Here is a 25,356-nt window from a genome sequence, read left to right as displayed (position 1 = left end):
TATAGCGGCCGAAGATGGGTGGACACTGGACAAGACGAATGCCGCAGATAGCAGGGACAGGTCGTTGAACTGCGAGATGCGAGCTGCGTTTCGTGTTACAAAACGACGACGACGGTGACACCCTTTAATGCTCTCCCCAACTCAAATTTCACTCCCTCGCGAGTGAGAACCGTGACGAACCGTTAGCGACCAAGGTCAAGCTTGATGCAAATCTAATCCCGCCCAGCGCGTTCTCCGCTCGCGGCTCTTAGTTGCTTAGTTTGTGGGGGTCATGTAAGTGCATCATGGCCAAACGAAAATGACCACTAGAAAAAAACAAGAACAAAAAGAAAAACAGGCACAACGAAAAACGAGTAAGCTAGCTTAGATGATTACACGCTCGTGTTTCATGGCAATTGCCGCAGCGGATCATATGTGTGTGTTTGGTGTATGTCGAGGAAAAATAATGTCTCCCCTAAATTTAGAAGGAGATTACAGTGTCTTGACATTGTGACCTCACAGTGTATTACACCGAGGGAGGAGGAGGGAGGAGGAGGCTGCATGGTTGGGTTAATCACCTTTGGAAGTGGGATCCCGGCTTAAACTGGAACAGCGTGCCCAGGTGAGGGGGAGCTACCTTTCCAACCAGGACGTTCGCTGCTTGTCGTACAATGTGTTGCCAGGCGTTTCTTGCTGAAGTAGACACCACTGAGTGTCGAGAGAATCCTAAATGATATTTATAAAACATACGTGTGTTGTCTTCGACCGAGAAAGAGCACACACAATCAAGTAAAATACCAGTAACAAACCGGAAAAATAGACAAATATCAAAAGTTTCGAAGTGCATATCCAAATGCGCCAGAAGGCTTCTTCCAAACCCCCATTTCCGCCTGCTAGTGTTCTTAGGAAAGGACAAATAGTCGGCTGCCAATGTGCACGTTGCGCCGACGTCTTTGGGGATGAGTGCATACTGCTTACCCGCAAAGAGTAGATGTCAGGCTGCACGCAGGAATAACACACCTCTATCCGAGAAGGCCCAGCAATCCATTGCCGGAACTCCCGTGTGCGCCCTTAGCCGTGCCAATGCCTTTCTCTTTCAGATCCCCACAGATCACAGAACTCGTCATTTCGAGGTTGGTTCACATTCGCGCACCCCAATGACGTGCCCCTGGCACACCAAGACATGGTGGAAATGTTACGCGGCGCCAGTCGGGTCACTGAATAGGTCTCTAGAGTAAAGAAACTCCCAAGCTTCGCGCCGTGGCGCTCAAATTCATCCATATCCCTGCCGCCATTTTGGAGCCTTGCATAGCACACTGTACGATAACTGTACGCTAGCGCGTCATGGGCGTTGTTAATACGTCTTTTAGGTAAGTGCGTGGTGCTGTGAATAGCCAGCTTAAGTCATTTACGACATCATTTACGTTGCAGTCTAGCTGCGCTGGTGTAATCATTACTTTCCTGTTCACGTTCAAGACCCCAGGTTATAGGTCATACCGAACTGGTCAAACATCTCATTTTGAAGTTAGTCACTCTCAATGTCTAAATATCCAGAGAGACCTACATGGTGTAAGAGGTGAGGACAGCGCGCTCCTCGCGAAGTGCCCGAAAAAGTTCGCTCTTCACTCTCTCTCACCATGGTTTCAAGCGGCGCCGGCAGGTGACTCGTCGACCCGTGGGCACGTACAAGACGGCTTGTGCCGCCTCATGTACCACACGGCAGAGCTTCAGCGACGTTGTCGCACGTGCAGAAAGGCCACAGTGTACCGGGGTGTCAAGGCAAAGAGATAATTTTTTTCGCTCTCACACAGCTTCGCCGTTTGGCCGCCAGCGACACTGTCAGCCGCGGGCACGGCGGCAGCGGAAGGATGCAGCCTTTCGGATGCCCGTCGAACGAACACTATCTGATTCCTCGCGCCGCGCGTACAGCCCCGCCGTGTCCTCACCTTAAGAGTGTATCTTACACCGTGCAGACCTATAACTCATTCGACGAGCTGTGCCGTGTTTCATGTTGCAGATGAAAACTATATCATTTATGCCCGTGTCCCACTAGAGCGACAGACAGAAACAAACGACAGCGACAAACCTCAAACCAGAGTCTTTTGCGATTTGAGAGGCTTTGTAGAATAAAGGAGGCTATGCTCAACCACAAGCATAATGCACGCGAGGTAATCTTTGGCAGGCTTGCAATCGCTCGTGCTTACTTCACAAGCATCGAACGACTAAACGCCTGCAAAACGTACCATCGCGAGCATGCTGTATGGGTTTGAGGCTTGTCGTTGTCTTTTGTTTCCGTCTGTCGCTCTAGTGGGACACGAGCATTAGAGCTATAGCTGCCTATTTTTGTCATTACATGAAGCAGATGCCTGTTTTAAACGTTTTTTTGAGCATTTAAACGACTGTCGTATAAACGTAGTAGCATTTCATCGATTTCTTTAAAACTGCCTACAATATGCTAAAGACTGTGCAACAGCAGGATAGAATAAAACAGTCTCAAGCTCTTTTGGTAGCACAACAATTGCTTTGCTGGCCAATGAGGCTTGCAGCGAAGTCCAGCAATGATTTCCTCACGACGATTCTTAAGGCAGTTCGTAATTGACGCGATCTCTGCAAATGGTTAATGAGCACAATGGAACCGATGGTTACGAGATGACTTGATATGAAATTGATGACTCTATAAACTGGAAACACCAAGGATGTTTGTGTCATCAATCACTACCTCAACAACAAGATGCATCCTTTTTACTCGGGCCATCAAGTAACAACAGTTCGAGTGCCCATTCCCACAGGAGTGTCTTAAATTGTGTTATGATGAGTCACCCGGATATTCGTACTTCCAATTTCGCATGCGAATGATACTCCTTAAGCCTGATTCACATGGTGCGATTTTCTTCTGCAAAATCGGTGAAGCGATGAACCGCACATGCGAAATTTCGCGTTTCCTTTCACATTGATTGATAACATATGCGATTTTCCGCACTTGCGAAGCACATGGTTGGAACCCTTGAATTCGTTTGAGGATACTAATTTCGATATTTAACAAAATTATAAAATTTTCAGATTTATTTATTAGCTTCTGGTAAAAAGTACGCGGTATACTTATATTTAGGGCCGATTCAGACGTTTGCATCGACTGCATTCGCATCAACGAAAACGACAAAAAACAACGAGTACGACGAATGCGACAAGGACACCGGGAGAGCCACAGCTCGTAACTGTTTGAGCAAGCTAGTTGTTGCGTTGCTTGGCATGTCGCGCAAGGCGAACAGTTGTCCCGGTGGCTTCGTCACGTGGACGATGTTCCATATTGAAAAAGGGGAAGTAGCAGCGCGTCTTGACTTTCATAGAGCATGATGGCCGCTACTCTAGATGACGACGAGTTCAGACTGCTCTGTAAAAAGGAATACCTACTTCTGCGGAAAAAAAACTGCTGCTCCTAGACGGAAGCCCGCGGTGATGGTGGGTCAGGCCGTGCTGGCAAAACAGCGCCAAAGAATCGGAGTTTTACTCATTGGTAAGTCGACTTGTGCTTTTCTGCGAGCAGGTTTCTGGAATACTTTTTCTCTGCAGACCCTCTTTATGCTGCACAGGAACCCGGAGCAGTTTCGAAGATATTACCGGATAATGCCGAACGCCTTTGAAAGACTACACGCTTGCCTGGAAACAAAGCTTACGAAGCAATATGTCGTCAGAGAGCCCATTTCGTCGCGGGTGCGGCTTGCTATCACTTTGAGGTAAAAATGGTATTCTCTTTAAACTGCACTGTTTGGAGTGAATACGAGGTGCAATGAAACTGGTTTATATGGCGAATTCATTACTAGTTTCTCGGCTTCCAGAGATTAATGTACACAGCAATGTTTTGTTTTTACTCAGGTACCTGTCATCGGCAACGTCAATGCAGGATCTCGCACTGCAATTCAAGGCTGGAGTGTCAACAGGGGCATCCATAGTGCATGAGAGATGTCCGCATATATGAAAGGTGCTTCGCCCAAAACACATGAAGGTAAGCAAAAAGATCTGATTTCGTTTTTGGTAACTTGTGGAAAAGAGGACGGTTTCACATGGAGCGATTTTAGTTGCGATTTCGCAGTTGCGACGGCGCTGTTGCGGCAAACAGGCAGGTTCAATGCGGTTATGAAATAATCGGAGCTGCGTCAATTGCCAAACATCTTTCGAGACGTCACCAGCGCCGCTGCGACGGCACGAAAAGACAGCCAATAAAAACGCGCCTCATCCAAAACCAACCATATTCTTATTGTCGCATGCATGCTGTGAAAGAGTCGCTGGCGTCTCGTAATGAAAAAACACTTGAAAATGGAGGTGGTATCCCAGTCGTGTGGTATTCACTGGGGGCCATAGCTTGCGCCGGTTGCTGGTGAGAGCACGTGCTCTTAGTGAATTTGCACAACGCTTCTGCAGCGTATATTTCACACCGTCAAGATTGTTTATCTTTGCCAGCAGTACGTAGCAGTTCTTTTTGAGCTCTAGCTGCGAACAATGCGCGCCAATACGGCGTTCACTAAATACCGCCTTTAAAGATGTAGATCATTACGAACAACAAGACTCGCTGTGGTGGTGTTGGGAAATTGATGAATTCAAGTCCCCCCCCCCCCCCCCCCCCCCCCCCATGCCCCGGTGTACTCTTTCTACACACTACCAAACCACGGAATCATCCAGAATTCGATATCAGGGGGTGTTGCAATTATTCGAGGGGGGGGGGGGGTGCTGTTGGGAGGGGGTGGCCTTAGGTCTAGATGCATTGGTCAGGAAATTCTGGGGGGTGTCGCCCCCAACCTGGAGATAAATAGGGGTGTGTTGGAAGGGGCTGGCTTTACGTTTATGTACATTGCTTAAGACATTCTGGGGGGGGGGGGGGGGGGGTGGGAAGGGCGACACACCCCACTTGGAGATAATTATGGGAGTCGGGTGTACAAATCACTGCAGCAAACTCGTCCTTTGTAGCTGCTCCTAACTATTCGCAGCCGAAATATCTAAATGAATCATGTTGAAAGCTGTACTGTCAAAAATGGTTTCTTAAAAAGTTTACACAACAGAGAGCCATTGATCTATGATTATAGGGACGAACTTGGGGAAGAGAGCGCTGCAGACCTGAGGATGTTGAGGGCCCCAATGCTATTACTGCGCCACCTTCGAAAGACGGGGTCACACATTACGCATCCTACGAATACAGTTTGCAGACAAATAGTAATTCGAGGCACCACAGCATCCCTGCTTTGTATGTCGCACGGCAACCAATGAAAGGAGCAGCCTGGCACGCGGCTTATGAAACACGGATGCGTCAGTGAGTCGTGTTCGATCGATGTCTGCAGACTGTTTTTTTTTTGTCTTTTGTATAAGCAGTCTGACACTGGCCTGACTTGGGCATAATATGATAGCTTACAGAAGTAAGTGGCGAGTGCCTGGAGCTGGGCTAGTTGGCTAAACATGCTTCTGAAAGTTTAAGCTGAACGTAGAAAAAACGGTGCGAGGGAGAAAAAAAAACAGACACACAGCTTTTCAGATTCAGTTACAAAAGTATTCGCAATTGTTAAGCGTCAACAAGTATTTCTCATATTTGAGCTTGCATTTATTACCAGTATTACTATAGGTAAACTAAGATTACATAAACGGCTTTTAAATAACAACGTAAAACCATGTGTGAACGTTGTGCTGTACTTCTAGCTCCCATCAAGAATGACAGACTAAGGGAAATTGCCAAGGGCTTTGAGACAGGGCGGAATTTTCCTCATTGTGTGGGGAGCGTTGACGGAAAACACGGACATATCGAAGCCCTTGCCGATTCTGGAAGCCTGTACTATAACTACGAGGTGCTGTATATGGGTCTACAAATTTACTTTAACACATATCATGTTTTGCAAGAGCGCATGAAGTGAGGTAACATTCGGCTTTTCAGGGTAACCTACTCTATAGTGCTGATGGCCGTCGTGGACAGCAAGTTGAGGTTTATGGCCACAGACGCTGGAGCGTATGGCCACCAAAGTGATGGTGGCGTCTTCAAGGCGTCAAGGATAGGACAGTGCCTCAGTCAAGCTGCCTTGAATTGTCCACCACCAAATCTGCTGCCATCTTCCCATGTTATCGCCGCGTCCGTCTTCGTTGGAGACGAGGCATTTCAACTGAGGTCGGACTTTCTGAGGCCCTGTTCTGGTTGATACCTCAGCGATTATCTAAAAATATTCAACTATCGACTTTGTAGGGCGAGGTAACCTTTAGAATTGTTGCACTTGCATTATAATAACAAAAATCACAGTGTTGTCTTTGTTCCATTTCAAGAAGGGGCGTCCAGAACGCATTCGAAATTTTGGATACTAGATTTTGCATCTTCCGCAGGCCAATCGACCTCCTCCCAGACCACGCCACTGGAGTCGTCCGCGCAGCTTGTGTACTACACAACTACCTACAAGACGACAAGTTGCCCATGCTAAATGCCAATGCTGATTGAAGTCGACCACTTCAGCAACATCGTTGATGGCCAGTGGCGCAAGGAGGTCTCTCAACAGACAAACGCGTTCCTCTACCTACCGAGGCTGAGATCGCGGCACGTCGACCAATCTGCCCGAAAATGAAACACAGTGGCCACCGCAGTGAGAGACCTGTACTGCAGGTACTTTGTAAAGGAAGCTGCAATGTCATGGCAAAGGAACCGCGCTGGATTGAAATCCTAAGTAGTGTCAGCGGTATGGTGACAAATCACGAAGTTTTCAAGTTTTTGTGTGTGAGGATCGTCTGACCTATTTCCGGTGGAACAGGGAGCAGGGGCCACCATTAAAACAATATTCTGCCGCTGCTAGTTAGCTACTTTTGAAAGGGCGCTCTGGTGAGAGACGGCTTCCGTGTGAGGCCCACTAGGACTTTGAACAGAGAAAGTGAAACATCTGTATTGTACCCAGACCGGCGCTACTGGAGGGGGATGAAATTAGGGACTCTCCCTGTTCATGTACGCTCTTAATGTGCTTAACTAGGAGTGGACGTAATTTATACTCTAACGCCCGTGGAGGAGTGACACAGTCCTCTCAGATCCTTGGTTGGATAAGTGGGACGAGTGTTTTCAGTGCACGTTCTGCAAGATCCTGAACTGAGGCGCAGTCCTTAAAGGGAAGCCGGAACACTTCTTTAAAAAAGATGAGATAGAGCTTGATTCTAGCGTAGTTTTATCCCGTGGATATGAATATCGCGTTCGTTTTTTCCGAAGATCTAACTAAACTCGAGAAAACACGAAAAACACCCGACCCGTCGTGGCTTCATAAAAGGGCCTTTCGGCCGCAAAGCTCGTGTCGCTCGAGGGCCGCGCATGCAATCCCTAGCTTGCCAGGTGTATTCCCCCGTACTGGCACAAGTGTTAACATCTTTTTCTGCCCTTCTTAAAAAAAATAGCAAGAGTACGCGTGCATAGCTTTGGTGGACGCTGCTAAAAGGAAGATTCCGAAAACTCCTTTTGTGGCGACACGCTCCTGGAAGGAGGGCCTTCGGCGGTACTTTGAAAATGATTTTCTGCAACCTCCATGCACCAAATTATAAAATAAATAATTTCTATATTCAAGATCCTGGAGGTGAAATGAAGACGATCTAGGTGTGTTCCCTCAAATACAAAACCGCTTCAGCTTTCCTTAAACTTGGTGTGTGAGAGTTATTTGAGTGGTCTCCGAAGTATGTGCATTTAGGTGGTTCAGGTAGATCTGCAACGTGCTGGAGGTAGTGTAGTGTTGAGAGGGAGTGTGTTTGTACACGCCGAAGAAGCGTAGAATCTGCCCTCTTTGCAGTGTGGGGTGGGCTGTAGGGGGTTATGTGGTTATGACGAAACTATAACAGAAGGCACAATGAGTTTTCTTCTCGTCGTGCCTTGCGTTGTAGCTTCCGGGTCACATAGGGGTCAATTTCGTCTGGCCATTGACAAGGGGTACTCGGATCGTCGGCGGCGTGCGTAGATGAGCGGGCGGCCTTGCAACACCGGCGCACAATGCAAATATTTGCCTTTTGGCGCCGGTGCACCCCATGACTCCAGCAACGTGTTATGTTCCTCTTTATTCATATTTGATGTCTGCCAAAAAGGTGAGCCTGTACTTGATTTTTTTCTTCTTTTGTAATTGCATCTTTTTTGTCTTTTGTTAGTTGTTATCTTTCAACATTTAAAGCCAGCAATAAAAAATTTATTCCTGGATCACCCCTGCCTCATGTCATCTCTCTAGTTCATTTCCACCCCGGACCTGTTGCCTGCAAATCAGTCAATTTTTTTGTAGAAAATGGGTTGTGGTCTTTACCTCTTTTACGGATAAACTGGCGGAAACTTTTTGAGGCAGGTATAGCCCAAAGTAGGTCGACAGAGTACCGGCTGATTCCCCACAGGGTGAGGTGCTATTTTACTGTTTTCGTTGGACCTACGCTGCCCAATCGGGTCTTTACTTAACACAGAATGCGTTTTATTGGCCGACTTTCATGAAATGAACGACACGCTGGACGTGCAAAACACATTCTGTACTTCCTCAGTGTAGGTCAGCATGAACAAGCTAACGTAAATGTTTAGCTTTTTTTTTAATTCAAAACAATATTAGCGATTGCGAACATGACAAAAAACACTGAAGATAAAGGAAACGGCATAAATAAAAAAAAAAAATCAGGTTTCCAGATGCAAAAAAAAGCCAAAACAATCATGTTGGTGAAATAATCGCAAACTATGCACGAAACCAAATTGTCGCAGGATTTCTATGACAAATGTCACGCGTGGCACGTGTGACATTTGCGTAGGGGACTCATTGAATAGTAGAAAGACCCTTTCTTAAAATCTGTTTGGGGATCTGACACGAAGGTCTGTCAAGATACCGAGAATCGCTGATCGGCACCTTGTAATTAAAGCCATTTTACACGCGTGTCGCTCGCGTAGCACGCGTTTACATATCAATAGTTGTTGTCTCTATACGTAAAAATGTGAAGCTCGATTTTTATCAAATGGCTTTAATAACAAGGTGCTGTTCAGCGTTTCTCGGTTGCTAGACAGACCCTCGCGTCATCTGCAAACAGATTTGAAGAAAGGATCTTTCAACTATGCCACGAGTCCCTTACGCAAAGTGATCGAACAGAAGCGTCAATTGTTATCGCCTGCAATTTTACAAAGGAAGCAATCACAACCCTCGCGTGGTACGCAAACGCCAGTTTGTTTTAATGCCGAACTGAAGCTTACATCCCCCGACGAAAAATATTCACTTGGGAGAAGCATATCCACCGCCTCACCCCCCCCAGCGAATTTCGAAGACGACGACGTAGGTGACGCATTTTTCGTATTTTTGATTCCCACGTTGCTATGACCACCGTGACGTCTTTCACGAGCCGCGTTTGATTGGCTGTCCGTCCCCTTCGCAAGAGCGGCCGTTCGCAAGGAAAGTTTGGCAAAATACGGACTTGCGAATCAGTCGAATTCGCACCGCAACTGCGTTGTGCCGCAAGAACGGCGTCGCAATTGCGAAATCGCAGGCAAATTCGCACCATGTGAATCAGGCATTACATCGGTTTTTGCCCTTCATACCAAGCGAGACAATTTGAATAGAAAGCACTGCAATCGAGTTCCTATTCAGAAGCAGCTGTTCTTCCAAGCATCGTTCGTGCCGAACCGAGCTCAGTCGACGCAGCCTGGTTGGCTGCGAGTCAACGAGTGATACTCAAAGAAGACCCGTGAAATACACTCACCTCACAAAGCTTGCTTCCTGCATTGGGCTTGGAATATTCACTCGTTTTGTAATGGCAAGCCATGCACTCCTAGCTCCCCTTCACGGTAGCATCTTTGCCTCACGGGAAGCGGAATAGTGTTTTGCCGTTCTCTGACCTGCTTATGCACCCAAAGGCAGAGCAAGCAGGCGTGTAAGAGCCGCCCAACACGGAACATTATATAGAATGAGATTCCGTGAAAATATATGCGTCACGGCACTAAGTGACTGAGAAGCGACCCGTACCGTTGCAGCAGAAGCTGGCCCAGCTGGCCGGCCGCAATATTACGGCCCATGTCGGCGATTCGAAGCAGTGACGATGACAGTGACGGCACACCTCTATGGGCACACGCACGGGAACGCGTCTCACTTGCCTGCTGCCGTCCAATGATGCCGCCTAAAATCAAAAAATACTCGGCTAGGGTGAGACTGCTGTCGGCGAAGCGTTATGGAAGGGTAATGGCGATACTCTGACACAGTATTCAGTGACACTATAGGCACCAGCATCGCTAGAAATGGCAGCGCAAAGGAGCCTCTCTTGCATGCGTGTGCAAAATCATACCATAACACTGTTCAAGTAAAACAACAACAACAACAATAACACATAGTACGATTGCAGGAGAGAACAACACTCGGAAGAAAATAAACAGTAATTAAGATATTTGAAAATAATATGCACGGAGAGATGCATAAATTGCAACTTCCCGTGCATCATGAAACGTATGTACCTTTGCCTGGGTTTTGTGAGAGTATGACCAAAGCACGCGTGCGACCTACTGACACGATGCTGTGACCAAGTATGAGAAGAATAAAAAAATAAAAAGGCGGAAGTTAGTTTCCGCATCGCCGTAAAAAAAACTTCCGGTGTTCTGCCACCAGGAAGGCCACGAGGCCCACTTTCTCCGCCGACAATTGGTTTGCTCAGATCTGATTTCCGAGCTCGACATGTCAACGCTAGAGCCACTGAATAACTCACGTTTCAGAATAAGGACCCTCCAGCCGCATTTGTTCTTAAAATCATAGTGGTCAGTTATCTGAGGCTTTATCTGAAATCGATAGAAAACGCTTTTCCGTCCTCCAAGAAAATGTTAAAAGTTAAAACAGTCCTTCACAGATCGAAACGATAACGTCCGAGGTTCCTGACACGTGACTCACCCTCGGAGAGCAGACATTTTTAATTGACTCCGTAAGTGTCACGTAATGGGTCCAAACAAACCGTTGCTAGGGTCGTTGTTATGGACAAATAAATGCATGTGGCTAAGTTTCGCTACGAAAACCCCACCGTTCAGAAATCAGGAGTAGGATTTAAACCTCGAAGAATCAAAAAGCTTGAATGTCATATATATATTTCGACAGAAGAGTGCCGGTAATCGATTGTTTCTGAAATATTAACGACTGCAACTTCCGGTCCTCAAGATGCCTGCAGCAGACGACGAATGCAAGAAGCATGCCGTCGCTTGAATCGTGTGAATGAAGACGATATTCTGATATTGTGTTTGTTTGAAATATAATGACTTTCAGACACTTCTGGGAATTCGTAGTGGGATGCGATGCAAAATATGGTTTATCGAAAGTTCGGGCGTCGATCGAGATGATCTTCTGCCAAAAGATCAGATTGCACCGGTGAGAAAAGCACTTTAGGCGATCGGGTGAGATCCCAAATTTTGTTTGCGGACTCGCGCTATGGGAGGGTGTTTTAGTACCTGGGTAACCATCGCATGGAGAAGGATTCTTGCAGTTTCTTCAGATTTCTGCGAGAGCTCAAAGCCCGAAAGAACTGGATAAAAAACGTAAGGTGAGTACATGCATGTAGCACTAAAAAACAGTTGCCTCGATGTAAAAAAAAGGAAGGCCAAACAAACCATCTATTTATATCCCAATTATTTTTTAAATGTTATTTAAAATTTTATATGTTATTTTTCTTAATTCCATATATAGAAACAATTAAAAGAGGGGTCTTCTAAGTTGTCTAAATCTACAATGCATTTTACATTGAACTAGCATCGCGGGTTCAACGGAAAATAATGATTACAAGAGGGGGTCTTCTACAACACAATTAAAGGAGTGGTCTTCTACAATTAAATTAGCAACACTAAAAGGGGGCCCTCTAGTCTATGGTTATTAAAGTTACAATGCATTTTACAGATTGTACAAGCATCATGGGTTCGATGAAGATCTTCACCAAAAGAACACATTCGCGGAATTTGATGTATACTAAGGAAAAAAAGCTAAATACTGTGAAGTCGCGATAGAAATGTAATTCTTTAATGACCTGATAACATCAGTAATTATAATAATAAACGACTTAGCTCAACGGCGTACGATTTGTAGAAAAAATGTTTGTGGGCAAGAACAATTCTAAGTTTTACTCTCTGAGTAAATATTTTAAAGTACCTACGTTTATTTTTGTAAAATATATTTGGAACGAGTAGGCATAGTTTCGGTTCGCATCCACTCGCCTGGTACCAGTTTTGAAACTATGGACTTTTCCAAAAACGGGACATGGTTCTTTATTGGGACAAAAAGACGAGACGGCAGAAGCGGACGTGAAAAACGGGACTGTCCCGGCCAAAACGGGACGTATGGTCACCCTATGTAGATGGCCACTTGAATAACAAGTACACCACGTTGTTTTCATACGCGCCTCTTTGTGCTTTCTGAATGGTGATATCACTTGCATGTACATCGGGTAGCTGGCATCTTCCCTCCTCCTCCTCCGCTCCTGAGGTGAGGACAACGTTTGTTTAAACCAAGGACAAATGCCAGTCCCCAAAGCGGGGGCCACACCGGTCAGACACCACACAAAAGACAGTCCCCAGACACATTTGAGCGCCAGCCTCCGCGAAATCGGTGCCGCGAATGTCGCGGGGCAACAAGTTCAAAGAGAAACTCGGCACGCGCCACCCGAACCACGAGCAGCGCGGCGACTCGCGTCCGCAGGCCGCCCCCCGCACGATGCAGGAGCAGCGCGACCCCGGCCCGAGGGACCGACGCGGCCTAGTCGCTCTCAAGCGTGGCGTCTACGTCCTTGGTGGCCTGAGATGATGATGTGTATCATAACGAGGGCCCAGGTCCGCTCCGCCACGCAAGGTCGAGGATGGAAGTCAGGACCCTCGTCCGGCGCTAGGAGTCGCCGGCAGGATGCGCCCATTCTTGCATGGTCGTCGGAAGGTCTTCTGGAAGAAGAGTAGCCCAGGCTGCTTGTCGATCCTCTCCTGCTGCTCCCTCCTCCCCCCTTCTCCTTCTCCTTCGTCCTTCTCCCCTCCTCATTCTCCCTCCTCCTCCCTCCTACCCGCTTGCTGCATCATGGGACGCTTCCCATAATGCAACGCGCGGGACCCTCGTGACGTCACTCGTAAACCTCGTGACGTCACGTGTGACGTCATTATGGGACGTTTCCCATAATGCGCCGCGCAGTAACGCCGACGCCGCTCAAGCCGGGAACGGGCGAGCGGTGACCGCAAGAATAACAAGTGAATGAAGTGCAAATACTCAAGCTCATAGCCAGTACCAATGTCCTCGAAGCGAGAAGCCTCAGACTTGATTCCGGACTACACGTAGAACGCAATCGCAAGCTAGGTTGAGGCCGAACTAACATTTAGGAGTAACTGCACTGCGCGTGTGCAGAAACCAAATTCGCGTGAGGCGCTGGCATGCATCTGCGCATGCGCAGTACCGACAGCAGCGCCACCGCAGATGCGTGACATCAGAGAGTTTAGTTGGTGCACAGCAGACTTGTGACACATCATGCAGAGAACTATACTCTGTTTCATACTTAGCGTGCAACGCTGTCAAAGCTACTGGCGCGAGCGTGAGGCTTGATCTCGTTGATCATTTGCACGAGTTCTAGCGCAAACAAAACCATAGATGAAGCCATGCGCTCGCGCCATTAGCTTTGACAGCGTTGCATGCTAAGTATGAAACCGAGTATAGAGCCACTGAATGAACTGCGCTCAGAGTATCGGCACTCCGCTCCCCGCATTGTTGTGTGCGCCGCCATTTTGGCTCGTATGCAGAGCAGACGCAACTGCCGATCGTCATGATTCGAAAGTGTGACTTCCTCAGCATTAGATTCGGTGTTAGGACGGTCAAGTAATATTGCTTTGCTCTGTCGCAAACTGTTTAAACAATTGTGGAGGCCGGAAAAGCGTTTCCTGTGATTTCAGATAAAGTTTCAGATAACTGGCGACCACGATTTTAAGACACAATACGGCCAAGTGTGGTTACTCTAAAGCGTAGCTTATTTAGTGGCACTAAAGAGAACTATATCCGACTGCCAAAGACACTTCGTGAGAGCGCACGCGAACTAAAGACATCAGCGATTCGCGGTCTGCCCCGAGCTACCCCTGTTTTCGGCCCCACTGAATTGCGTGTCACATATATGCCTTCTGGCGAGACAGGAAGTGACCGTGAAGGAAAATTGCTGCGATGTTATCTCCGAGTCGCAAAGTAGAAAAACGCTGCTAAGGCATCTCTTGAGTTCCCGCTTTTTCGTGATTTCACCGAAGTAAAAAAAAAAATTCATCATTCCTTTTCTTTTTTTTTGTGGGGGGGGGGGGGGGGGGGGAGGGGGGGGGGGAGAAAAATAAACAACTGTTCTTGGCAATACAGTGAAAAGTACAGGCACGCGTTCCCTCTCCCATTTTGAGCGCTGAATAAAGCTGTGCGCGGGCTCTCTTCCTCTCCCGGAAATGCCAAGAAAAGTTGTCGCCGAGTACAATAAATACCGCACACAATGAGCAATCTGGAGCATGTACTTGTTTTCTCAAACTGCTTGAGAGCCGATCGCTATACGATCTACGTATAGGAATTTGGCGAATGGCGAGGGTGAACATATATTTTAGGCCTAACCAAACCGGTCTGCGCTGTGACGGCAATGACACGTGAAAAGTCAGGCTTAGTGTCACAGCACAAACTATTTTTTTTTTTTGTCTAGACGTATTATTATTTTTGTTTCATCGAGCGAGTCGATCGATAAAACAAAGTGCTTTGCGGAAAGGTATAAGCTCCAAATTTCTTTGAGTGGGGCACGGTACGGAATTCGAGTGTGTGTGCGTGTGTGCGCCGTAAATTTTTGCGGTAATCGCTCGATTTAACGCTGAAGTCGGTATCATAGTTAAACAAGAAAAAAAAAAAAAAAGCGAATTGGATGTTGGGGTATTTACACAGCTCGAGTTTGAACCCTCGACTATATGGCGACGCTGGTTCCCTCTGTGAAAATGATTTTTTGACATTTTATTGAAAACGTGTTGACTTTTTGTTGACTCGCATTACTTTCTTTCGACTATGAATTTCTGTTGACATAGTCAACAGAAAGTTTGTTGGATTTGTGTTGAAGCTTTTCTAGTGCTTTTTTCTTCAGCCGAGTCAACAGAAAATCTGTTGACTTTCTATTCACTTTACGTTGACTTTTTTTCTGCTGACTTCTTGTTGACAGTGTCACCAGAAAGACTGCAGACGCTCTGTTTACTTTGTGTTGATAATGATCAATTGACTCTCTGTAGCCAGAGTGAACAGAACTTTCTGTTAACTTTTTATTGAACATAGTACATCTTGACGATGTATTTTTCGCTAGTCTCTCACATCGTTAGAAAGTTGGGGAGGAGCTTCAGTTGTCGCGGCTCCAGCGCTAGCCTTCTACCCATGACAACGCTTCGGCGTTTTCCACACCGTATAGTAAAAGCACACCTAGAATAATCAAAGCCTCCGAATCGCCTCCTCTCCCCTTATGAAACGTCATCAGAGTCAGAATGCGCTAATTTGGCTGTTGGGCCCGAGTCCGACCTTCGACGCGCTGATTGGACACGAGCCCCGGCCGAACACTGACGCAGCACTCGTGCCCAATTTCCGGCCTCGATCGATCTTACTTTGACGACGGGGCGGAGGCCTTCCGCTTATCGGTGTTGGTTGGAGGCCAGGCTTCCGAAAGACACGCCCCGCCGTTCTTTCTTTGTAAGTCACTATAGCGACTTATTGACACTATCAAACTAGTCAACCAGTAAAGAAAAGCAAAAGAACCATTTTAATGTGGAGCAAGTGCCTTGACTCGCTCCGCCCTGAGTGGTGCTATGCAGAGAAGCCATAACATTTCTTCTAGGAGCCATTTTTGTGGATGTTGTTTTAACGACTGCGCCTAATTCGTATTAGTTGAACCAGTGCTTTTTAGTAAGAGATATCATCCACGAACTTCGAAACACTGTTTTCCCTTTGACAGACTCCCGAGGAGGAGATCGCATACTCGGACTTTTGGTGACTTTTGGTGACCTCTGGTGACTTTTTTCAACAGCCTTTCAACAGAAAAGCACCACAGTTTTTTGTAAGGATCATCGACGGCGTGGAAAGAGAATCAAGCCATTGCGCGGTACGACAGCTAGCCTGGAGTTTTTAACGTGCATCACGCAGTAGTGCTATACACGACCTCACGCCGCGATACGATGCCCATCCAGGTCGAAACGGGGGAAATAGAAGATGTTATAACAAAATGTGAAGCATATATACCAGAGTTGCGAAGCACGCCGACTATTTCATAAACGAAAATATTATCGAACTATTTATCGATCAGAATAAACCATTAAAAAGAAAGATTAATTTTTTTTAGGTGTCATTGCAAGAGAAAGGAATCGTATATTTAGGTTCTTTTTCTAACTAGAACGTGCAGGCGAATTATTTGACAAGTAGAAAGAAAACAAAGCTAAAATTATGGCCTGCTTCTTAAAGCTCACTAGACGGTAGTGCATCGAAAGAGGGATTTCCTCAACGACGCGACAAAGTTTGACGTCCACATGTACTAACGGTGAGTGCCAAGAGCACACACAAAGATGAAAGGCGCGACGCCCATATAGCCACGGTTGGAACAGAGCCACGCGTTTGCAATAGCCGGGGTGATGTATAAACTGCTCGATTGGCGCAAAGAAAACCGGGGGTGCATTCCGCGTGGGTGTAGGCGCGGACGTGAGTCCGCAGAGCGTGTCAGAGAGAATGTTTAACGCCGCGGGAAGAGGAGAGAACGCAATATCCTGTTGCAGGCGAGTGAGGTGGAATGTGTAACGAGTGACGATATCGTCCGATTATCCGGGCGCCTCTGCTCTTCCGCTTTGTGAGGCCGCGGGTTGTACGGTTAGGACTTTGTGCTGCAGTCCCCGACGGGCTGAGAACGGCAGGGCGTCTCTTTCGGTCAGCAGGCCTCCAGCATGCGCCGTTGTCGAACGCAGAACCATTTGTTACGTCTCTTGTACACTGACGTTCTTAAATTATTTGGCTATGTCAATTGTAAACAAAATCAGCATTGCAGCATAACAAGGTTCAATATATATATATTTGTACTCATTCATAGTACGGTGTCACGTACGGTGTCACGGGACACCGTATTGTTGGTCGTTGGCCTATGCACACTCAAGATTAGTTCCCGCTTATTGTCTGCCAAGAATAACGATCCTCATTGGGTTAAGTGCACGTTGAATGTATATAAACCGGCATTTATCCCCATCATCATATTTGTTATTTCCGGAAGATGAATGGGGGCTAGTTCTGAGATTGCGCTGCGGACGACGAACTATGGCGTCCCGTGCTTACCCCTATAAGTTTTGAGGGTATCTGGTCTCAAAGCTTTGTTTTCACGTCTACCGCCTACGGCGAAAGCGAAACTGGCAACTCGAGAGCGACGGGCAACTCTGGTAGCTGGCTGTCATGGTAACGGGGGCGATCACGTGACGTCACGGTCGTGCAGCGGTACATTCGGCTTGCGCAGTCGCCCGAGCGTTTTCACGGAGACAGGCAAGTCGTCCCTACAATTTACCGCTCTGCTTCGTAGATATTCATATGACGGGCGCATGACGGACGCACGCTGCACGTAGCGAGGCATGCAATGTCTACACCCCCCTTCCCTTCCCTTCCTTCCCCCTCCCCCTCCCCCTCCCCCCCCCCCCCCCCCCCTCAAACAGCGGGCGGATTGTACACGAACAGCGACGGCATCATTCTTGAACGCGTGATTGAAGATTTCAACCACGTGGTCTTAGCGAAGGAACCATGCCAGTAACCGTAAATCCCTTTCGCAGATTTAGTCACTGACAAAATTAAAACGATAGAGAGGTTCTTTAGTTTGCCGGCCTCCAGCTCGAGTTTCATATACCTTCTATAACGCTTTGGTATATTGGTCGTCCGCGAGAAAACCGAAACCTGCTTTTCGGTCTGCAAAAATAAACTAGACATGGCGGAGAGCTTGAACTCGGTCAGAACGTAGCCCCAGCCGCTCGAGCAAAATGACAAAGATTCAGCACTAACGTTTGTCTCATTAAAAAGTTACGAGTTTCTGAAAATTTTAATAGAAAAATGGCGCCGACGGAGTTCTCGAATACACTGAGATGTATGGCGCCAGAAACTGAAAACGGGCAGAAATAAGCCCCATTATCCCACTGGAAATTTCAGAAAATCACTTATAACTTTCGATTAAGATAACAGTTGGTGCTCAAACTTTGGCATCTTACTTGAACGGCTGGGGCTACGTTCTGACGGAGATCGAGCCCTCCGCGATGCCTAGTGTATTTTCGCGGTATACGAAAAACAGGGTTCTGTTTTCTCGCGGACGCCCGGTATATTGTGAACCTCGAACGTGAACACGCAGCCGAAGTACGACGGAAATGAAAAATCACGTGTTAGAGGACGTGCGTCTGAAAGAGACGACCTCACGTTCTCTTCGTGTCGGAGACTATACACCATTCAAAGATTTACAGATCCACAGCGCGCAGAGTGCGATCTCCACAGCCAAACACGCCAGGCATGTCCGCCGCTTTGCAAAGTGAGTGAATTGCTCACTACACGCACGAACGCTGAAAATAGCACCTGCCAGAAAGAAGCCCCTTTTTGGAAAGGTCTGTAGCCAAAGTAAAGTGGTCCGAACAGGGCTTGATTTGGTGCTTGGAGTCCGCGAAGTTTCGAAAACGTTCCCTTTAGCGAACGGCATCGACCCGCATCTTATGCTTCCGGTGTTTCGGAAGCTGACGAAAGCGCGTAACCCGGTTGCGCCGCGCATTGTTTTCGCAACCCACAGCACAAGTCGTGCTCGACATTGCACAATGGCTCCCGGTCTCCCGTAGCACGCGTCAGCGAGCAGCGCGTCGATAAAGTCAGGACCCAGCATGTTGGTATACCCTCCTCATTATGTAAGCTGCTGAGACACGGATATTCGTACTCCTGTGTACGATCGACAAGATAACTTTAAAAATACATATAAAATATATATATGCCACACGTTTGCAATAACTGCCAGAACTTAAGAGAAGAGCTGAAAACACGGAAAGCAGCTCTATAATCGTCCATTGAGAGAGCAGGGGAAAGCATACGAGAAGTGGCTGTACGAAAGTGACAGCATTGCGCAAACCACTGGTGGCTCGCGAAGTAGCTGGAGATAGCATTTTTTTATATTGTCACGAATGAAGGTGACGAAAAGGCGAACAGTGAACTGAAAAGAAAGGTTTAATGGGCGAACTTGTGCCAACCAAAAATAAGTAACGAAAGAGCGTCGAAGCAGCAGAAAAGCAGGCGGCGATTCAGCGGCGAATCAGAGAGCGCGGGCGAGACTGAGACTGACTCGACAAGGTCGCGGGAGCCGCTTATCTACCCTGCGTCACTATCTTGAAAGTTCGGCAAAGAAGGTTCGAGCGTCGCGCGCTCGGGGCGAGGATGAACTGGCACTTTCGAGAATAACAAAGCAGAAGGAAAGTTACGTCTGCTGCGAGAATGAGCGGGAATCTTCTAGAAGACCGTGACCAAGCGTTGCCTTCTCGGCTCTGCGGGCGGCAATATATTAGTTTTAGTTAGGATCGTGGCGTCCCTTTGACGTAATATTTTGACAATACTCATACTTTTAATCACTAAAGCGATATCAGTCAAATGTTTTCGTTGAACGCTTCAGTGGAGTTTCCCTGATTTAATGAATGTGTGACCATATTTCTTTTCGACTAGACGTTTAAACTAGACGTTTGCTTCATCACTATCCAAAGCGCACGGTGTTTAGCTGTAAATATGCCGAATAAAAACGTGCTAAAACGAGGTAACTAGATAATTGTAGCAGCTCGTTTTCGCACTGCGAAAGGAGACCTGACACTGCGCAGACAACATCGCGAATGAGGCGCCCATTGGGCATGAAGGTATTGGATATCGTTATCGGCTTGCAACAACTATCTACAACTCTATATTAAATGCGTAACTCAAAAAAAGAAACGAAGAGTTTGTCGAGTGAGGTAGGTGTCGTCCAATCAGCAGCCGACATTAAAGACAAACAAAGAATCCAGTGTGCCTACTGTACCGCAAACTATATTTGAGCGGACCAATAGCTGCAGTCTACAAAGAAACTCGGCCAATGACAAAAAAAAAAAAAAAAATCTTTAAAGCTAAAAAAAAAAAAGAAAAAAAAAAAAAGACTGTTGCGTTTTGTTATTGGGCGCGACGGAAACCCTTAGGAAACATTTGACTGATATCGCTTTAGTGAGGAAAAGTATGAGTATTGTCAAAATATTACGTCTGAGGGCCACAACAAAGACTTTTTTTTTTACCTATTTTTGCCCGAATCTACGCATAGTTTCAGCCTCTTCATTCACCAGCGATTGTTAAGTTTGCACGCCTGGGGGAAAGTATAGCTACGCACCAGGTTTCTTGGGGCGTAGCAACAAAAAGGTGGCCCGATGCGACTTCGCGCACACGTTGCGAAAGAAGTTCGGCTATTTCCGTCAGCGCATTGATTGGTCACTAACGCGAACCCGAATATTTGATGACGGATTGATGGTTACCGAAGGCGCGCGAGCCGATCGGTTGATGCACGCTCTTGTTCAATCTGTGCGTGGCCTTCGACCGGGACGCGCCTGGCACCGAATAGGCGCCGGGCCAAGCCGGGCGCGTCGCATTAAGGTCAATTAAGCTTTTTGTTATCAGACACACACAAAAAAATAATCGGCTCTTATTTTCCAAATGTTCGCGGCGGAAACCACGTGCTTGGCTCCTTGCCCTTGTATGCTGTACAGTCGGATACACGTTAAGAATGCGTCAAACACCGACTACAGCATCGAATCACTCCGCGGACAAAGCCATGGAATAGCCATGACCAGCTACGTGTGTCGTCAGCCCGACGTGAATATACTAGCGGACTAATTGCACCTCGCGGAGGAACAGTGTCTGGCGGTAATGAGCGTCTTCTAGAGCATTTTTGACTCGTATCAGAACACTTTTTTTTTATGAACATGCAGCTACGCCATAGACCCAGGGCAGCGAACAGGGGGCGCCTCGGTCGGCCGCTTCTCAGCGCGGTGGGTGGAGGGTGATTTTGGGCAGGCCATGCCACCGAAGGATTGGACACGAGCGCTGCGTCAAAATTAGGCAGGTCAATATACTCGACGTCACCTCAAGAAAAAAAAAACAATTAATTTTTTTCGCGCATTGTGCATACGTTGCGTGAAGTAGTTAATTCCCACTAGATTTCGTGCTTTTGGCCTTTGAAACGTCTACGTCTTGATAAGTATGCCATTTAAAATGCACTTACGTATATCAATTAAATTTCCACATAAAAGGGGAAATTAGTAAGGCACTGCGAGGAACCGGGCTTTTTCAATGCGAAAGCGTTAACTGTCCCATGAAGCGAAGCCGGCGCTGTCTGTAGCAGCGAAAAAGGGCACCTAAAGTTCCCACTGGCTGAGCGAAACAGCACCTAAATTTCCATTAGCCAAAAGCACAGCAACGCAGATGCTTCGTCACGCAGGCCGGAGGGTGCTCAAGGTTACAGCGGACGCGCCTCAGAAATAAAACACAAAGTAAAACACAGCAACACAGATGCGTCGTCACGGAAGCCGCGAAGCCGGCAGGGTTTGCCGCGCCTGCGCAGTGGGGGAGCGTGATGTCATCGCCAGGGCGCCGTGTGAAAAAGGAAGACGTGGCGCACTGCTTGTAGGAATGCGCTTCGTGTAGGAATGTCCTCGCATTCCTACATGTAATCAGTCTTATATGTCTTCGTTCATTTTAGAGCGCAGCTCTTAGGGGCCCGTTTCCGGCTTGAGCGGCGTCGCCGTCGCCGTCGCCGTCGCCGTCGCCGTCGGCGTAACCGCGCGGTGCATCATGGGAAATGTCCCATAATGCACCGCGCGAGCCCCCCCACCGGGGTCACGTGACCTCGTAGGGGGTCACGTGACCCCCCCGAGGTCACGTGACTCCCCTGAGGTCACGTGACCCCCTCCTCAAGGTCACGTGACCCCCTCCTCGAGGTCACGTGACCCCCCGAGGTCACGTGACCCCCGCCGATGTCGCGTGACCCCCCGATGACGTCATCGTCACTGATGACGTCACCGGCATCCACATCGTCATCGTCATCATCACTGATGACGTCACCAGCATCCACATCGTCATCGTCATCATCACTGATGACGTCACCGGCATCCACATCGTCATCGTCATCATCACTGATGACGTCACCGGCATCCGCATCGTCATCGTCATCATTACTGATGACGTCACCGGCATCCACATCGTCATCGTCATCATCACTGATGACGTCACCGGCATCCCCATCGTCATCGTCATCATCACTGATGACGTCACCGGCATCCACATCGTCATCGTCATCATCACTGATGACGTCACCGGCATCCACATCGTCATCGTCATCATCACTGATGACGTCACCGGCATCCACATCGTCATCGTCATCATCACTGATGACGTCACCGGCATCCCCATCGTCATCGTCATCATCACTGATGTCACCGGCATCCACATCGTCATCGTCATCATCACTGATGACGTCACCGGCATCCACATTGTCATCGTCATCATCACTGATGACGTCACCGGCATCCACATCGTCATCGTCATCATCACTGACGACGTCACCGGCATCCGCATCGTCATCGTCATCATCACTGATGACGTCATCAGTGACGTCACTGATGTCGTCACGTGACCCCCCCTGGTTAGTTTACCCCCCCCCCCGTGCCCTTCCCTCCTCCTCCTCAAGAGCTGCGCTCTAATTCGGCGTTACAGGGAGTTCTAAGCGGCTTTCATTTTTTTTTTACTACTGTTCTTGAGGTGGAAACGAGTATATTATATACGATCGAGCTTGAGATCGAGTACGATGATTGCGGCGCACCCGCCTAAGAATGGCGCTAATTCCCCATAAGATGGCGCCGCCTATCGAACATTCCAGGAATCGCCTTTTGGGTGCTACCATCTTCGACTGCTGGGATACGGAACGCGTTCTGAGCATGCGCAATAGCTCTCTTCTGAGGAATAGCAGTCGCCGCGCGCCCGTTAACTACTCACTGTCTTGGCATGTTTCGTCGTTCAGGGTCCCTAAACTCGTCAAACAAACACAAAGTTTGAGCCGAAAGTTCGCGGAGCACGAAGATTGGACGCCGGCGAGAAAAGCACGAAGTCATCGTTGTGATAGTTCAATCGGCGCGTTCCGTGATCTTCGTCCCCAACTTTGTGTTTGACGAGTTTAGAGCCCCAGGGTCTCTAAACTCGTCGAACACAAAGTTGGGGCTGAAGTTGACGGAGCGCAGCGATTGGCCCAACACGACGATGACTTCGCACTTTTTTCGGCGACGTCCAATCGGGGCGCTTTGCGAACTTTCGGCTCCAACTTTGTGTTTGACGAGTTTAGGGTCCCAGGGGCCCTAAACTCGTCAAACACAAAGTTGGAGCCGAAGTTGACGGAGCGCGCCGATTGGACAATCACGACGATGACTTCGCGTTTTTCTCGTCGACGTCCAATCGGCGCGCTCCGCGAACTTTCAGCTACAACTTTGTGTCTGACGAGTTTAGGGCCCCAGGGCTCCCAAAACTCGTCAAACACAAAGTTGGGGCTGAAGTTGACGGAGCGCACCGATTGGCCTATGAAGAACATGACTTCGCGCTTTTTTCGCCGACGTCCAATCAGCGCGCTCCGCGAACTTTCGGCTCCAACTTTGTGTTTCACGAGTTTAGGGCCCCAGGACAGCGGTGGAAAGACGTGTTTGCTTCGAGAATCGAGATCGAACCGTGTCGCCACCGTGTGGCCGAAATTAGAAACTTACAAAAGCGGGGATACCGCCGTGCGTTGTCTGCTACGGCGCACGTTCAAACGCATGGATCTCGATTCTCGGCCACGCAATCCCGTTTCCGGCTGAGTTGGACCCTCCCTATTAAATACTTGTTGTTTTTGTTGCTGTTTCTTCTTACTTAAGATAGTGTATCGTTTCACATGCGTGGAAGTTCAGCAAAGCGATTAATATTAAGTCGGGTGCTTCCATAATCTTATGGATGTGGATTGTTGAAAGACTGGTCCCACGTATTTTTGTTACTTCGCACGATACATAGCATTCATGAAACATTAAATGCTGATTGTAGCTGGGGGTTGATAAAAAAAAATTAATCCGACTGATCGCCACCCTTCAATAGACTAATCGATTGATAAATCCGTTAGTTGTTTTTTCTCAAGTCATATATATTACAAGAAAAACGTTAGAACTACACATTTTTTACTGTGTCATAAATGACATAAATGGCATATTGCATTCCCATTTCAAATGTCACGTTGCGACGCCTACAGATATATAAACACGGGAAGCCTTTTAAAGGGAAATAATGTGTACGTTAATATTTAAACAGTATAATCACCCTCGATGACAATCACGAGCATGTTGAAGTGGTTTACCGTGCAAACCTGTGTCTCAAAAGAACTAAAGACTTCAGAAATATTGAAGCAGGCATTTTTTACTTTCTTTTCCTGACTTTATCTAGTACAATATGCCAATTAAAAGAGAGAGAAAATTGCGATAAACATTACTCGAATAATCTGATGGTTAATTAATGAACTGCCCAGTCCCGATACGCGTTAGGTTAGGGCGGATTGTTTTGTGCAAGTCTGGTGAAAGTCGCTAGCCCTCATGGGTAAACGTGTCGATATGGCCGATGCTGTCTGTGTCGTGATGCGGGTACTTTGTTGGAATTGCAGTGTACTACGTTTGAATAGAAGATAATTTAGCTAAAAATTTATAATATTTGACTCTTGACATTCGCGGACCTCTCCGAGAAAATTGAAAATTGAAACCCACACTATTGAGAAGAGTATCGAATACCACGCAGTAAATGTTGACTCGTTCGTTGTTGATACTTTGGGCCTGCCAAGTTTTGCAGGCCGATGGTCGTTGAAGTTCTCAGGAGGCGATGGAGACTTTGCGAGTTCTTTGGCGAACCAATTTATTTTACAAACTATGTACATTTGTACAAAGTAGGGGAAGTTGGCATACTCGGATCGAACAGGTCTTACAGATGTCCAAATCAGTCCAAAATCGACCTCCCTCGCCCCGTCCGAGGCTTTTGAAGGCACTCACTCCCTCGCCCTCGGGGAAGTCTTAACCAATGGTTTTAACCTTTCTCAAAGTCACGGGGCGTCAGCCCTCCAATGGTCAGCTGGGGGCCGACCCGGCCGTTCATCAAGTTTGCAACGGCCACGGCTGACAGCTCCGTAACATCGGCACAGCCTTGGGTTCCAGACAGAGTGGCGCCGCACCAGAGCTCCTGGCCCGAAACTCGATCGTCGCCAGCGTACCCTGTGGGACGCTGGAGCTCACAAGAAAACACGCGCACACACAAAACAAAACGTCCCCTTGGCGGAAGAGACAACGTCTTCGCCGCGGGG

The sequence above is a fragment of the Ixodes scapularis genome, unplaced genomic scaffold, assembly GCF_016920785.2.
Source record: "Ixodes scapularis isolate PalLabHiFi unplaced genomic scaffold, ASM1692078v2 PGA_scaffold5__190_contigs__length_132052651, whole genome shotgun sequence".
NCBI classification, from domain to species: domain Eukaryota; kingdom Metazoa; phylum Arthropoda; class Arachnida; order Ixodida; family Ixodidae; genus Ixodes; species Ixodes scapularis.
Note: the sequence above shows the minus strand (reverse complement) of the source record.